This window comes from Leucopleurus acutus (genome assembly GCF_964270905.1).
Source record: "Leucopleurus acutus genome assembly, chromosome: 21".
Classification (NCBI taxonomy): Eukaryota; Metazoa; Chordata; class Mammalia; order Artiodactyla; family Delphinidae; genus Leucopleurus; species Leucopleurus acutus.
The window spans coordinates 16,648,706-16,666,103 of NC_139163.1; the positions used below are offsets into that span (position 1 = coordinate 16,648,706).

The 17,398-nt window shown below is 36.5% G+C and overlaps 1 pseudogene across 1 annotated transcript; it reads left to right on the forward strand.

Annotated features, from left to right (window-relative positions):
• The first annotated feature begins 212 nt into the window (after positions 1 to 212).
• Positions 213 to 917, forward strand: LOC309977580 (complex III assembly factor LYRM7-like; annotated as a pseudogene). Its single transcript has one exon. The product of its transcript is annotated as a complex III assembly factor LYRM7-like (transcript).
• The last annotated feature ends 16,481 nt before the right edge of the window (positions 918 to 17,398 follow it).

Consider the following 17,398-nt stretch of genomic DNA (forward strand, 5'->3'; position numbering starts at 1 on the left):
CTATCACAAGGCCACACCTCCACCTGCACTCTGGGCCCCATCATCTCTCACCAGCTCAAAGACTGTGTTTCAGCCCATATCCCCTGTCTCCCCTGCATCATCATAACTTCCTGTACACTAGGTAATTCTCATCAACATAGAACCCGACTGCAAAATATCCCTCAGTTAAAAACCCTCCCTTAGGAGAAGTAGCTGCAGCGGTGAGGAGAGCCATGGGTCAGGCGGCCAAGGTTTTACAGCTCTTTAAAACACTGCACAGGACCAGACAACAAGTTTTTAATAATGATGCTATGGCATTAGAAGCAGCCAGAATAAAGATAAACAAAGAATTCAAATGTAAAGAAGTGAAACTTCTCCTAAGAAAACAGAAGAGCTAATAAAATAGGTTCTAATGTTGGATTGATACTGAGAACATCTGTTATACAAGGTATTCACACAGACCACAATATGCTGAAATTGGTCCCTAGGAAAGACCTTCTTATAGAAAATTTGCCATATTGTGATGCACCAACTCAGAAACAATGAATTTTTTTAGAATAAAATTAAGTCTTTGTCATTTTTAATTTTAAAATATATAACTCTGGCTAAACTCCTGGAAATGCAAATATTTTTCTCTGAAATGGCATATTGAAAATGAGTGCATTAGAGTATAGTTTCATAATTCAAAAAAAAAAACAAACCCTCCCTTGACTCGAGGTCTCTCTCTGTCTCTTTCCCTCATTTCCACTCCCTCACATCACATCCTCTCTTCCTCCCATTCCAGTCAAGCGTCCATCCCATGGCTCCCTCGAAGCTCCATGCTGCCAAATACAGCAATTCGTTTCCTTGTTGCATCTTACTCTGCTTCTCAGCAGGATTTGACAGAGCTGCTCATAACTGTTGAAACACTGGCTTCTATGACATCATATTCTTTTGGTTCTCCCTCTACTTCTCTGGCTACTCTTCAGTCTTCTTTGATGACCTCTCTTCCCCTACGAGACTTCTAAATCCAGGTTTTTGCCCTGAGCCTTCTTCCCTTCGCTATTGATCGTCTCTTCTGGCTAAGCTAATTCAGGCCCACGCTATTAAATTCTACCTCTAAGCCAATAACTCTCAAATTTATATTTTCTAGTACTGAGGTCCAGACTAGTATGTCTAACTGTCTTCTCAATAACACTACTTAAATGTCTAATAGGCCTTTGAAACTTAACACATCCAAAGCAAGACTCTTGACTTTCAACCCAAGTAAATGGTACTATCCAACCAGTTGTTCAGGCCCAAAGTCTAGAAGTCCCATCTTTTTCTCCTCATTCCCCACAGCTAGCCCACTAGTTGAACCACCCTTTTCCCTCTATTGCAATTATACCATCCTACTCCTACTCGTTATCTATTTCCTAAACTATTATAATAGCATCTTAACTGATTTTCCTAATTTAATTCTTGCCCTCTTACAATCCCTTATCCACAAAGGGACCACAGTGATATATATATATATTTTTTTTTTTCCGGTACGCGGGCCCCTGAGTGTTGCGGTCTCTCCTGTTGCGGAGCACAGGCTCCGGATGCGCAGGCCCAGCGGCCATGGCTCACGGGACCAGCCGCTCCGCGGCATGTGGGATCCTCCCGGACTGGGGCACGAACCCGTGTCCACTGCATCGGCAGGCGGACTCTCAACCACTGCACCGCCAGGAAAGCCCCACAGTGATATTTTTAAGTCGTAAATCAGATCATGTCATTCCTTGCTTAAGCCCTCCAGTAACTTGCCATTTATTTATCTTAGATAAAACTCCAACTCATGACTACAGCCCACAAGGCCCTATATGATTTGTTCTTGCTCACCTTTCCATTCTTAACTCCTCTGGCAACCTATGAGTATTTCACACATACTCCATTCTTTACCGCCCCTGAAACTTTTGTTCTTGCCTTTCTTCTATCTAAAATGTTCTTCCTCCTGATCTTTGTATCTGTCTCCTCTATTTCCTAACAGTTTTGTTCATTTTTTATTTGTGGCAAATATTCACATAAATGAGTTTAAAACACATATATATTTGACTCTATATTGTATTTAGATCAACCACGGGTTTATATAAGTGTTAAACTTAGTTCCAGCAATTTAGACCATCCATGAATGCAAGTATGATTTTTTTTAACATGAAACGTAGTTTAATATAGAAAAGTTAAAAATCTAATGAAAGAGTCATATTGGTTGGAAAATATATTTTTTAACTTTACTGGAGATCATTGATTCTCCTTCCACTTAAATATTATACTACGTGAATCATGCACTTTCTCAAAACACAGAATGCCCTTGTTAAAAATTAAAAACTGAAGTGACAGGAGCAAGCTCAGAATTGAGAAAATACTTTGACTTGAATAGAGTCATGTGTTTGTTGTACTCTACTTTGTTATGGTTTGTATATAAATATTCTTATAAATAGTTCAGAATTAAAGCATTTGACAAATTTTAACACTACAATCAATTTTTCTAATTTACTAATAAGTAAATTTCTAATTACCAATAAATAAATTTCTAATAAGTAAAGTTAATTTTCTTTATCACTATAAAAATTTCTCATGGAAAAAAAAATTTCTCATGGAACTCTATTCTAGTGGTGGGAGTCAGGCAATAAACAAATGCGCATATGGATAACAATGTCTGATAGTGATAAAGCCATGAAAAAATTTAACACTGTAAAGTGATGTTGAGTGGTTGGGAAGTGGGTCTAATTTAGACAGCAGAGGCAGGAAGGGTGTCTGAAGATATGACGTGAGTTCTTAAGTAACGGTAATTGTGTTGTGAAATGATGTATTCAGATCTTCAAGTGATTTGAATACTGTATCTTTATTCATCGCATATCTAGTAGTGAGTTTTGAAGAAAAACAAGAATTTGAATGAAAATGTTAGAAAAACAAAAGCAAAAGATAAGCCTACCTCAAACCATTCTTGAAATATGATTGTGCAGACTTTCCAACTCAAAGACGTAAAAAGTTACTTTAATAAGTTTCTGAAATGCCTGAATGAATCAGGGTAGCCATCCCATTCAGAAGCCTCCCCATTTAGGTTTCTACTGCTTCTTATTTTATACGATTCAAATATGACTGTCCGGGACCTCCAAGGAGCAGCGGTTCTTCCTCAAGAGCAGGGACCATTCATCTTTGTCTTCCTACAGCCCTGCACACCTCTGGGCATATCATAGATATTCAATATTCGTTTAATCAACTAATCAATCAATCTTCTTATCCTCCAATGTCAAGCTAACCAAGTTCCTGACATACAGAGGCACTAAATGAATGTTTGTTGAATTAACATGTTACAAATACATCATTCACCTAAATCCCTGAGATTAGACAGCAGCAAATCAAAAAGAACATTGTCTTTGAAGACAGACAGGTCTGGAGTCTAGGGAGCCCAGCTCCATTCCTCACTATCTATTTAAACTTAAACAAGTTAAGTAATCTTTCTGGACTTCAGACCCTTCATCTGTTAGAAAAGGATAATAGTTTACAATGTGCTGTGAAGATTTAAAAGGCAATGTGTGGAGCTCCTGCTAGAGTTTCTGACCCAAGGTAAGCTCTGGAAAAGCAAGAATAGATACCACAGTGCTGTTATTGTTAAGTATCTTGTACATATTTATGACTTGGGTGCCCACAGATATAATTAGTAATGGTTATTTTCATCATTGTGGGCAACTAGAGTACTTATGAGATTTTCCTCCAAGCAGAGCAAAACCAAGAACAAATATTAATACTCCAAACACTTAGTCTCAAAGACTGAGCAGAACAAGACATGAGAGTCATCTCTCTGGCTAAGTGCCTCTGCTAGAAGCAAGCTGATGGGATATGCATAAAATTAGGGCTTCTGCCAGAGAACCATAAGTTGTAGATAGGTTTCTTCTCAGAAAAGAGTTATTCTGTTGGCATTTCTGAATGACAATGGTATGAAATTACAATACAAAAACAGGTTGTTGTTATAACATCTTTTACAACAGTTTCCTTTTTTATTTCTCTATATAAAGGATTTTTATCAATGCATGACTCAGGCCATAAACCTTAGCACCATCCTTGACTCTTTTCTTTCTCTCATACACTACATCTTATCCCTCAGGAAAATCTGCTGTTCCCACTTTCAAAATATAATCAGAATCTGACTTTTCTCACCACTTCCAGAGCTACAACTTGGTTCAAGCAGCCATCATTTCTCACCGGGATATTGCACTAGCCTCCAACTGATCTCACTGCGTCTACCATTGACCCCTACAGTCTATTCTGGGCACCACAGTCAGAAATACCATTTTAAAACTTAAGTATTATCACACCACTTCTCTGCTCAACACCTGCATGGCTCGCCACTCAGCATAAAAGACAGCATCCTCTAAACGGTCTACGAGGCCATCCATGATCTGGCCCCTCACCTGTCCAACCTCCTTTCCTCCACTCACTGCCGCAGACACACTGACCACTTTGCTTGCCCCGAAAAGCAAGAGACAAGTGTCTACATGTGATCTCTGCTCTACCAGCTCCCTCTATCTAGAAAGTTCTTCTCTCAGATATGTTTTAATTTGCATTACCCTAATACTTAGTGATGTTGAGCATCTTTCCAAATATGCTTATTGTCATTTGTTCATCTTCTCTGGAAGAATGTCAAGTCCTTTGCCCATTTTTGAATCACGTTTTTTGCTATCGTTGTTGTTATTGAATTGTAGGTGTTCTCCATGTGGTCCAGATATTAATTCCTTATCAGATTTTTCCACTTCTACAAAAAGTCATTAGGATTTGATAGGAATAGCATTAAATTTGTAAATCACTTTAGGTAGTGTTGGCATCTAAACAATGACAAGTCTTCCAATCCATGAACACAAGATGTCTTTCCAATTTATGTCTTAATTTCTTTCAACAATGTTTTGTAGTTTTCAGTGCACAAGTCTTTTACCTCCTTGATTAAGTTAATTCCTAAATATTTCATTCTTTTTGATGCTATTTTAAATAAAATTATTTTCTTCACTTCCTTTTCAAATTGTTCATTGTTATTGTACAGAAATGCAGCTAATCTTTCTAAGTTGATTTTGTATCCTATTAATGCGCTGAATCTGTCTATTAGCTCTAACAGGTTTTTTGATGAAGTTGTTAGGGTTTTCTTCATATAAGATCATGTCGGGCTTCCCTGGTGGCACAGTGGTTGAGAGTCCACCTGCCGATGCAGGGGACGCAAGTTTGTGCCCCGGTCCGGGAAAATCCCACATGCCGTGGAGCGGCTAGGCCCATGAGCCATGGCCGCTGAGCCTGCGCGTCCGGAGCCTGTGCTCCGCAACGGGAGAGGCCACGACAGTGAGAGGCCTGCATACTGCAAAAAAAAAAAAAAAAAAAAAGATCATGTCATCTGCAGATGGAGATAATTTTATTTCTCCTTTCCAATTTGGGTGCCTTTTCTTTCTTTTTTTTTCCTTGTTGCTCTGGCTAGAGATTCTAATACTATGTTGACTAGTAGTGCCAAGAGTGGGCATCCTTGTCTTATTCTTAGAGGAGAATCTTTCTTATATTATATTGACCTAATTTTCTTCTATTCCAAGTTTGTTGAGTATTTTTATCATGAGGGAGTGTTTAATTTTGTCAAAATATTTTTCTGTATCAATTGAGATGATCATGTAATTTTTCTCCCTTCATTCTGTTGGTAAAGTTAAGTCCCCTACATATGAACCTTCAAGTTGTGAACTTTCAAAGACACAAACATGCGTTCACATGTCCAATCATGTAAGTTATTTCACCTGTCTGGCATACATTGTCACGTGTGTGCATCCTCTACAAGTGGTTGTGCTTTGTGTACTTTACTGTATAGTACTGTATAGAGTACAGCAGCACAGTATCTTTATTTCAAGCTAGATCTTCAAGAGGACAACTTCACTGAACTCCTTGCTGTGCAACATGATCTTACTAATGAAGACCTGATGGAATTGGTCTTGATGGAATTGGAAGCCCAGAGAGAGGACGAAGACAGACAGGAGGAAGAAGTAACTGAAGAACTGAAGAGATTCACGATGCAGGAAATGGCAAGGGGATTTTCTTTATTTCAGGAGGCACTGTTAGTTTTGAGGCACAGGACTGGAACGTAGAACGGTACACGAAGGCTGCAACAACCATTCAGAATGCAATCCAGTGCGACAGTGTCATCTATGACAAGAAAAAAAGGGCTACTACCCAGACATCACTGGATCGTTTTTTCAAGAGGGTAGATAGAATTGAATCCAGCAAGGAACCAGAACCTGTGCCATCAACGTCAGGCATGAGTGAAACTGCAGCTTGCCTTCCATCTCCTATTGCTGACGATCCTTCAGCTCTACCATCCCCCACCTCCTCTCCCTCCTCCAGTCATTAACTCTTCTTGCCTGTTCACTCAATGCCAGCCCCTGCATGCCAGCTGTTGTAGTGTACTACTGTACTTTTCAAGGTACTGTACTGTAAGATTTAAAATATTCTTTATTTTTTGTGTTTCCTTTTTATGTATTGTTTGTGTGAAAAGTAGTATAAACCTATTACAGTACAGTACTATATAGCCGATTGTGTTAGTTGGGTACCTAGGCTACCTTTGTTGGACTTACGAACCAATTGGACTTACGAATGTGCTCTCGGAATGGAACACATTCATATGTAGGGGACTTGATATATTACGTATTACATTGATCAATACTGTATGTTGAACCATCCTTACATTCCAGAAATAAATCCCACTTGGTCATTATATATAATCCTTTTAATGTGCTACTGAATTAGGTTTGCTAGTATTTTATTATGGACTTGTGCATCAATACCCATCAGGGATATTGGTCTGTAGTTTTCTTTTATTGTAGCACTTTGTCTGGCTTGGTATCACGGTAATGCTGGTCTCACAGAATGAGTTTGGAAGTGCTTTCTCCTCTTCAATTTTTTGGAGAAGTTTGTAAAGGATTAGTGTTAGTTCTTCTTTAAATGTCTTTTAGAATTCACCAAAGAAGCCACCAGGTCCACGGCTTTTCTTTGTTGGGAGGTTTTTTACTATTGATTCAATGTCCTATTAGTTACAGGTTTATTCAGGTTTTCTATTTCTTTGTGATTCAGTCTTTGTAGGTTTTGAGTATCTAGGAATTGGTCCATTTCATCTAGGTTATCAATTTGTTGGCATAAAATTGTTCATAGTACTCTCCTAATCCTTTTTATTTCGGTAGAATAGATAGTAATGTCCCCACTTTTATTTCAGATTTTAGTAATTTGACTCAATCTAGCTAAAGATTTGTCAATTTTGCTAATATTTTGAAAAATCAATTTTGGTTCCATTGATTTTCTCTACTGTTTTTCTATTCTTTATTTTATCTTTCAGTTATAAGCATTTCCCTCCTCTGTTAGTTTTGGGTTTAGTTTTTTTCTTATGAACATAATTAATTTAAAAATTTTCTTAATGTCATCACTGAGGTTCCCCTCCCCAAACACCACAGTGCTTTTTATGGTACTTTTCACTACTTAGTATTATTCTTATTTATGTAGTAGTTCAGCAAGGCTAGAGTTAATGTCTGATTCATTTTTGTAGCCCTGTAGATCAATACTTTGATCATAGGGATAAGAATTTACAGTCATTTAGTGCCTACTTACTATATATGAAGTATTATGCCAAGTGCTTTCCATACATAGTCTCATTTAATCATTACATAGTATCTCCATTTTACGGATAAGAAAACTTAGGCTTAAAGAGAAAATAATCGGCAAAACTCATATGGCTATTAAGTAACAGAAACAGGATATAAACCCAGGTCTGTGTGAACACAAAGACCATGCATCACTATTAAATTATACCCCTCTTACTCATTTATTGATTCAGTCAATATGTATTGATCATCTATCATATGTATCCAGAACTGTTCTGCTATTGAGAATACATTAATGAATAAAAGAGACAAAATCCTTGCCCTATCGAGTTATGTTCTACTGGGGAGAAGACAACAAAGGGCAAGGTAGTATGCAGTATTAAATAAAGTGGTCTGGGATAAGCAAAGGCTTGAATACAGAGGGAATAGCTAGAGCAAAGACCATAAAGCAGGATGAGGCTTTTGGATTCACAGACTGCCAGGGAAGCCAGTATGGCTATAACAGATTGACTGAAGGAGAGATTAATCGGAGAGGAGAAGATCAGAGAGATAACAGGGTAACAGGGGTAATGGGATAAATTTAAGTAAATATTTTTATTATTATAAAATATTTCATATATTTAAAGTATATTCAATGTGTAATACATGTATATATTTTAAAGAATAACCTTAAAATGAACCCTTTTGTACCCACCCTATCATTAGAAAAATTTGTGTGCCACTCCCCTTCTAAAGTGAATAATTTTTTCTATTTTTTTATTATCCCCATACAATATATTATTTAACCTAGCTTGGTTAGGACTTTTATATTAATTGAATCAAACTGTATGCATTTTTCTGTCCATTGCTTCTTTCAATATATATTTGGTTTTGAGATTCATTCTTACTTATATGTGCAACAATACCTCATTAATTTACACTTCTATATTGTATTAAGCCATTGTGTGAAAAATACCACAATTTATCCATCATCCTGTAAATGGACACATGGGTTTTCTCCCAGGGTTTTGCTACTATGACCAATGTAGCTATGAACATGCTTGTTTGTGTCTCCTGTGAACACGTATAAGAGGTTTTTTTTTAAGTACTTAAGGAGTGAAATTCCTGGGTCATGGGGAATGCACGTGCTCAATTTTGCTGGGTAATGTTTACTGTTCTCCAAAGTGATTTACATTCATAAGCATTCTGAACACATAATAAGCATTCAATAAATATTAGAAGAAAGAAGGGGCTTTTTACATCTTCTATTTAATTTTGGAATAATATTAGACTTACAAAACAGTAGTAAAGATAATGTAGCGTTTCCCTATACCCTCCATCCAGCTGCCACTAATGTTAGCATCTTACATAACCACGGTATATTAATCAAAACTCAGAAATTAACACTTGTACAATGCTATTAGCTAGACTACAGACTTTATTTGGGTTTCACTCATTTTTTTTACTAATGTCCTTTTTCTGTTTATGGATCCAAGCCAGAATACCACACTGCGTTTAGTTTTCATATCTCCTTAGGCTCTTCCAACCTGTAACAGCTTCAACGTCTTTCCTTCTTACGTATAACCTAGACACTCTGGGAGAGTACTAGACAGATATTTTGTAGACCGTTCATCAGTTTGAGCTTGCAGATGTTTTCTCATATGGATTTGGGGAAAATATACCACAGAGGCGAATTAGCCTTCTCACTGCATCGTATCAGAGTGTACTTGATGTTAACATGACTTATTACTAGTGAAGCTAATATTTACTAGGGCTTTTTCACCGTAAAGTTACTATTTTTCCCTTTCCCATACCCTAGTCATTATAAGTAAGTCACTAAACCCAGCCCACCCTCACAGGAAGGGAAATTAAACTCCACCTCCTAGAGGACCATCAAAGAATTTGTAGACATGTGTTAAATTCACCACAGTAATTAATAAATATTTGGGGAGAGATATTTGAGCAAATATCCTGCTTCTTAATATTTCAGCCATTAATTTTATCTTATCTCCAGCAATTATTACTGTGGCATTCTAGTGGTCTTTTTTCCACCTCCCTCATTCCTTCTATATTTACTATTTGGAATTCTTATGTAAGGAAGGTTTGTCACTTCTCCACCACTTAATTATTTATTCAGTCATTTATTTCTATCAATATGAACTTATGAATATTTTATTCTCCAGGTTGTAATTCAGTAGTATTTATTATTTATTTTATTGCTTCAATTGTTCCAGCTTTGGCCATTGGGAGCTCTTAAAAGTCAGCTCCTGTGTTCTTTTGACATGCCCTACTCCTCTTTTTTTCCCCCTTACTTTTACCACAAAATGTTCCAGGCTTTTCATGAATTTTCCCTGCCCTAGCTCTAGGATCAGCCAGGGCAGGGAACCCTGCCTGGAACCCTAATTAGGGTTCCCTAATTAGGGAACCCTAATTCAGAAAGGACAATTTTTAAAGTCAATTTCCATGTGTTATAATGTGTGATTCCTAAACTATTCCTATGTGATAATTAATGCTATAACTAACTACAGATTTTCTATAATTAAGGCATGTATATTATAGTATTCAGGGTAACAGACCGTGTTAAAATGGAACATGAATTCAGCAACAATGCTTCACCCTTTTTTCTGTTCTAGCACTTACCTATATCATCTCTATGGGTCCTACAGAATATAAAATTTCATGATTCTACAATGAAAAGACAAAAGATGCTCCTATGAGGAACTTTTCCTTGGGTCATAGAACTGTTTAATTTTGCTAAAAATATATTTAACCCCTAGTTGACCTCTATTTCATCTTTTCTAGCCCTCCCCTAGTTTAGCCCTATTCCTTCCATTTTATTAAGAATTTTTGAATAAAATTTTGTTTGGTTTGCTGTACCAATAAGGTAATAAAACCATAGAACAATGAATTCTGCCAATTTATAAAATCTATATCTTCTTGACATTAATATAATATGATCTACTGCTGCCTAAATCATTAGTCACCAAACAGTTTAAACACTAGAGCAGTAGTTCTTGACAGAAACGGTTTCCCTTGCCATGAGGGGACATTTGGCAATATCTAGAGACATTCTTCATGTGATAACTGGGAAGGATGCTACTGGCATCTAGTGGGTAGAGTCCTTGAATGCTGCTAAACATCCTACAGGGCACAAAAGGCCTCCACAGCAAAGAAATGGCTGGCCCAAAATATAATACACGGTTGAGAAATCTTGCACTAAAGGAGCTTCCAATTTTCAAATTGGTTAAATGTTTAAATAACATATTTTCCTCCCAAACTCTTAAAGGAAATATTAGCAAATACCAAGGTCTATCTGCACTAAAATGTTGAGTAAAATCAAGGATTTTCTGGAAGAGTCAGATGATAGACTATGAAGGATCCACTGTAGCTACAAAACACCAAGAAAGCAAAAATGGAGTTAAAAGTTCAGGATGCATCTTAGCTCATTTCATTTTGAATACATTATTTATCTGACTCAGCCAAGGCTCAAATGCATCAGAAAAATTAATTGTTATGTATGTGGATTATCAGCGAGTTTGCACTTTAAACCAAAGCAATAATGGTTTTCCAGCTAACAAGATAGGATTCTAGTGTGATATAGGTAAGAGAATTTGGGGCCAGGAGATAGAAACTAGGAGTCTGGCCATGGCTTCATCTCTTGCTGACTATGCAACTCAGAGCAAATCATGTAGCTTTTCCTGGGCTCTAGTCTCCTTATCTGGAAACTTTCCTATCAAAGTTGATAAATGTGATTGCAAACACCTTCCTTATCTATATCAGAGGGTCATTGTGAGAATCAATTTTTTTGAATGCACTTTTTCTTTACTTATTTGGATACTGATATCTTCTCATAATATCTTTCTTACACTGCATATATAAGGTTTTGAAAAGAACAATGGCTTTGGAAGACCAATGAAAAGTGGATTCCTAGAGAAAGGAGGTTGAGCATTATCACACAGAGACATTACTGACCTCTTACAATTGACTAATTTCTTTTCCTCATCAAGGATCCCATTGGAGTGTGAAAACACATTGAAAAATGATATCACAGATAAGCCACAAACTGGGAGAAAATATCTGCAAAACACATTTCTGAAAAAGGACTTATTTCTAAAATATTCAAAGAACTCTTACAACTCAACAATAAGAAAACAAACAACCCAATTCTGAAGTGTGAAAAGATCTAAACACATACCTCTCCAAAGAAATTATGCAAATGCCAAATAAGAATGTGAAAAAAACCCGTCAACATCACGTCATTAGAGAATTACAAATTAAAACAGCAATTGCAAATTAAAACAACTACATACCTATTAGAATGGGTAAACATTTTCTTTAAAACTTACAATACCAATTGCTAGCAAGAATGTGCAAGCACTCTCATTCATTGCTGGTGGGAAGGCAAAATGGTAATGCCGCTTTGGAAGACAGCTTGTCAGTTCCTTACAAAGCTAAACATAGTTTTACCATATGATCCACCACTCACACTTCTGGGTATTTACCCAACTGGTATGAAAACTTAAATCCTCACAAAAATCTGCATGCAAATGTTTATTCAGTTTTACTCATAATTTCCCAAAACTGGAAGCAAAGAAGATGTCCTTCAATATGTGAATGAATAAAAAAACTGTGGTATACCCACACAAGGAAATAATACTCCATATAAAAAGAAATGAGCTATCAGTATACTCAAAGATATGGATGAACATTAAATGCATATTGCTAAGTAGAAGAAACCAGTCTGGAAAAGCTACACACTGTATGATTCCAATTACATGACACTTGAAAAAGCAATACTATAGCAACAGTAAAAAGATCAGTGGTTACCAGCAGTTTGGGAGGGTTGCATAGGTAAATCACAGAGGATTTTTTACGTCAGTGAAACTGTTCTGTATGTTACTGTAATGGTGGATACATGATATTTTGCATTTGTCAAAATCCATAGAATTTTACAGAACAAAGAGCAAACCCTAATGTATGCAAATATTTCAAAATCATTTAGGAGGTCGGCGGGGGTTCCCTAATGGTGCAATCCTTGACAAAAGAATCTAAGTGCATTATAAATATATAGAACAACTTTACTGAAAAGGATTGGGGGGGGGGAACTGCGTAGACCTAAGTATTTTTGGAAATGAGTGGAGTCTATAAAGGCAAAAGAAATTGCACATAAGCACTGTACTCTAGTCAATAAAGTTGTTTCCCACAGGGGTACAGGTTAACAATTCTAACTTTTCTATGCTAGTATATTGAAACTGAACAATTAAGTAAGTGAATCATGGATGGTGGGAACCAGTTTTCTCACTATTGGAGTGTGAATTTACAGATAAGCAAGAAGAAGAGACTGGAATGATCCATATAGTGATGAATTGGAGCCAGATACATCAGTATGAACTCATGTTTACCTTAATATAGATACATATGATTGCATGTAGAAATATTTATAGATATGTGTATATATATATATATACACACACACACACACAGGTTTGTATACACACATACACACACATATTTCCTTGCTCTGTCAGCTGAGAAGGTCTAGAAGCAATGACACCCCAGTAGCAATAGTACACCTGACATTTAGATATTGGTCTCTAATACTATTCTCTAATAAAAGGAACCAAGGCTCCTTGGAGAAATGGCTGATGATAAGGCTGGGGCAGGATATATACAAGATGATCCAAGAGCAAATTATAGTTCCAGAAATTAAGGGAACTCCCCCCCAAAAAATGACGAGGATATGCGAAAGGGACACAAGAATTTCCAATGACCAAAGCTAGGACAATTTGAGCAACAAAATAATAAATAGAACAATATTGGTTTATAACCCAAAGTATAAATAAATATCCCTGAGTCCATACTGATATAAATAAATGATTGTATAAATAATTAAATGAGAGAGAAGCTACAAATCCCCTGTGTGGAAGAATTCCAAATAATTTATGTAGACGCTCTACCCTCAAGGAGGTAGAGCATAACTCCTTAAGTGTGGGCTGTACAAGATGACTTCCTTCCAGAGAGTACACAATGGAAAGGAACACTAAGTACACCTGACAAATACTACCTTAGCCAGATGATCAAGGTCAGCATCAATGGTGATGTCATGTTGATATTATACTCTTGATATAATATGAAGACAACAGCACTTTACCTCTAAGTTCTCTTCCCCCAAACCATTAACCCCAGTCTAATCATGAGAAAAACAAGAGAAAAATTCTAGGAAAGGGGCATCCTACAGTATACCTGATCAGTCCTCCTCAAATCTTTCAAGGTCATCCATAGCAAAGAAAGTCTAAGAAATTGTCACAGCCAAGAGGAGCCTAAGGAGACCTGACAACTAAATGTAATGTGGTGTTCTGGATGAGATCCTGGAACAGAAAAATGACATTTGGTGGAAACTCCTGTAAATATAAAATATAAAGCTGTTCTAAAAAGTAATCAATGTAAAACATCATTAGAGAGCAATAATGGATGAAAATGTAATTGTACTTCTTCACAAGCATTTGGTTTTACTAACCGAAGTTGGGACCAGAACATTTATTTGTTTTTTTTTTTTATGTGGACCATTTTTAGAGTCTGTATTGAATTTGTTACAATATTGTTTCTGTTTTATGTTTTGGTTTTTTGCCTGCAAGGCATGTAGGATCTTAGCTCCCTGAGCAGGGATCGAACCTGCACCCCCCGCATTGGAAGGCAAAGTCTTAACCACTGGACCAGCAGGGAAGTCTCAAGGCCACAACACTATTTTTTATTTCCCAATATGTATAACTTTTATTTCCTTTTCTTTACCTTTTGCATTAGCTACAATTTTCAACATAATGTTTTATTTTATTTATTTTTTATACAGCAGGTTCTTATTAGTTATCTATTTTATACATATTAGTATATACATGTCAATATCAATCTCCCAATTCATTCCACCACCACCACCACGCCCCACCCCTGCTTTCCCCCGTTGGTGTCCATACATTTGTTCTCTACATCTGTGTCTCTATTTCTGCCTTGCAAACCTCTTCATCTGTACCATTTTTCTAGATTCCACATATATGCATTAATATACGATATTGGCTTTTCGCTTTCTGACTTACTTCACTTCACTCTGTATGACAGTCTCTAGGTCCACCATTTTCTCTACAAATGACACAATTTCATTCTTTTTATGGCTGAGTAATATTCCATTATATATATGTACCACATCTTCTTTATGCATTTGTCTGCCGATGGGCATTTAGGTTGCTTCCATGACCTGGCTACTGCAAATAGTGCTGCAATGAACATTGAGGTGCATGTGTCTTTTATTTTTTTGTTCTCCTTGTTATTTATTTATTTATAGATCTTTATTGGAGCATAATTGCTTCACAATACTGTGTTACTTTATGTTGCACAACAAAGCCAATCAACCATATGCATACACATGTCCCCATATCCGCTCCCGCCTGATTTTCTCTGCATATAGGCCCAATAGTGGGATTGTTGGGTTATAGGGTAATTCTATTTTTAGCTTTTTAAGGAACCTCCATACTGTTCTCCATAGTGGCTGTATCAATTTACATTCCCAACAACAGTGCAAGAGGGTTCCCTTTTTCCACACCCTCTCCAGCATTTGTTGTTTGCAGATTTTCTGATGATGCCCATTCTAACCAGTGTGAGGTTATACCTCATTGTAGTTTTGATTTGCATTTCTCTAATAATTAGTGATGTTGAGCGGCTTCTCATGTGCCTCATGGCCATCTGTATGTCTTCTTTGGAGAAATGTCTATTTAAGACTTCTGCCCATTTTTGGATTGGGTTGGTTTTTTTTTTTTATATTGAGCTTCATGAGCTGTTTATATATCTTGGAGATTAATCTTTTGTCCGTTGATTCATTTGCAAATATTTATTTCCATTCTGAGGGTTCTCTTTTCATCTTGTTTGTAGTTTCCTTTGCTGTGCAAAAGCTTTTAAGTTTCATTAGGTCCTATTTGTATATTTTTGTTTTTATTTCCATTACTCTAGGAGGTGGATCAAAAAAGATCTTGTTGTGATTTATGTCAAAGAGTGTTCTTCCTATGTTTTCCTCTAAGAGTTTTATAGTGTCTGGCCTTACATTTAGGTCTTTAATCCATTTTGAGTTTATTTTTGTGTATGGTGTTAGGGAGTGTTCTAATTTCATTCTTTTACATGTAGCTGTCCAGTTTTCCCAGGACCACTTACTGAAGAGGCTGTCTTTTCTCCATTGTATATTCTTCCCTCCTTTATCAAAGATAAGGTGACCATATGTGTGTGGGTTTATCTCTGGGCTTTCTATCCTGTTCCACTGATCTGTATTTGTTTTTGTGGCATTACCATATTGTCTTGATTACTGTAGCTTTGTCGTATAGTCGGAAGTCAGGGAGTCTGATTCCTCCAGCTCCATTGTTTTCCCTCAAGACTGCTTTGGCTATTCGGGGTCTTTTGTGTCTCCATACAAATTTTAAGACTTTTTGTTCTAGTTCTGAAAAAAATGCCATGGTAATTTGACAGGGATTGCATTGAATCTGTAGATTGCTTAGGGTAATATAGTCATTTTCACAATATCGATTCTTCCAATCCAAGAACTTGGTATATCTCTCCATCTGTTTGTGTCACCTGTGATTTCTTTCATCAGTGTCTTATAGTTTTCTAAGTGCAGGTCTTTTACCTTCTTAGGTAGGTTTATTCCTAGGTATTTTTTTCTTTTTGTTGCAGTGGTGAATGAGATTGTTTCAAGATTATTTCCTTAATTTCTCTTTCTGATCTTTCATTGTTAGTGTATATGAATGCAAGAGATTTCTGTGCATTAATTTTGTATATTGCAACTTTACCAAATTCATTGGTTAGCATGAGTACTTTTCTGGTGGCATCTTTAGAATTATCTATATATAGTATCATGTCATTTGCAAACAGTGACACTTTTACTTCTTCTTTTCCAATTTGTATTCCTTGTATTTCTTTTTCTCCTCTGATTGCCATAGCTAAGACTTCCAAAACTATTTTGAATCATAGTGGTGAGAGTGGACACCCTTGTCTTGTTCCTGATGTTAGAGGAAATGCTTTCAGTTTTTCACCATTGATAATGATGTTTGCTGTGGGCTTGTCGTATATGGCCTTTATTACGTTGAGGTAGGTTCCCTCTATGCCAACTTTCTGGAGAGTTTTTATCATAAATGAGTGCTGAATTTAGTCAACAGCTTTATCTGCATCTATTGAGAGGATCATATGGTTTTCATTCTTCAATTTGTTAATACGGTGTATCACATTGATTGATTTACATATATTGCAGAATCCTTGCATAGCTGGGTTAAATCCCACTTGATCGTGATGTGTGACCCTTTTAATGTGTTGTTGGATTCTGTTTGCTAGTATTTTGTTAAGGCTTTTTGCATCTATATTCATAAGTGATATTGGTCTATAATTTTCTTTTTTTGTACTATCTTTGTCTGGCTTTAGTATCAGGGTGATGGTGGCCTTGTAGAATGAGTTTGGGAGTGTTCCTTCCTCTGCAATTTTTTGGAAGAGGTTGAGAAGGATTGGTTTTAGTACTTCTCTAAATGTTTGACAGAATTCCCCTGTGAAGCCATCTGGTCCTGGACTTTTGTTTGTTGGAAGATTTTTAATCACAGTTTCAATTTCATTACTTGTGATTGGTCTGTTCATATTTTCTATTTCTTCCTGATTCAGTCTTGGAAGGTAATACCTTTATAAGAAATTTTCCATTTCTTCCAGGTTGTCTATTTTATTGGCATAGAGTTGCTTGTAGTAGTCTCTTAGGATGCTTTGTATTTCTGTGGTGTCCATTATAACTTTTCCTTTTTCATTTCTAATTTTATTGA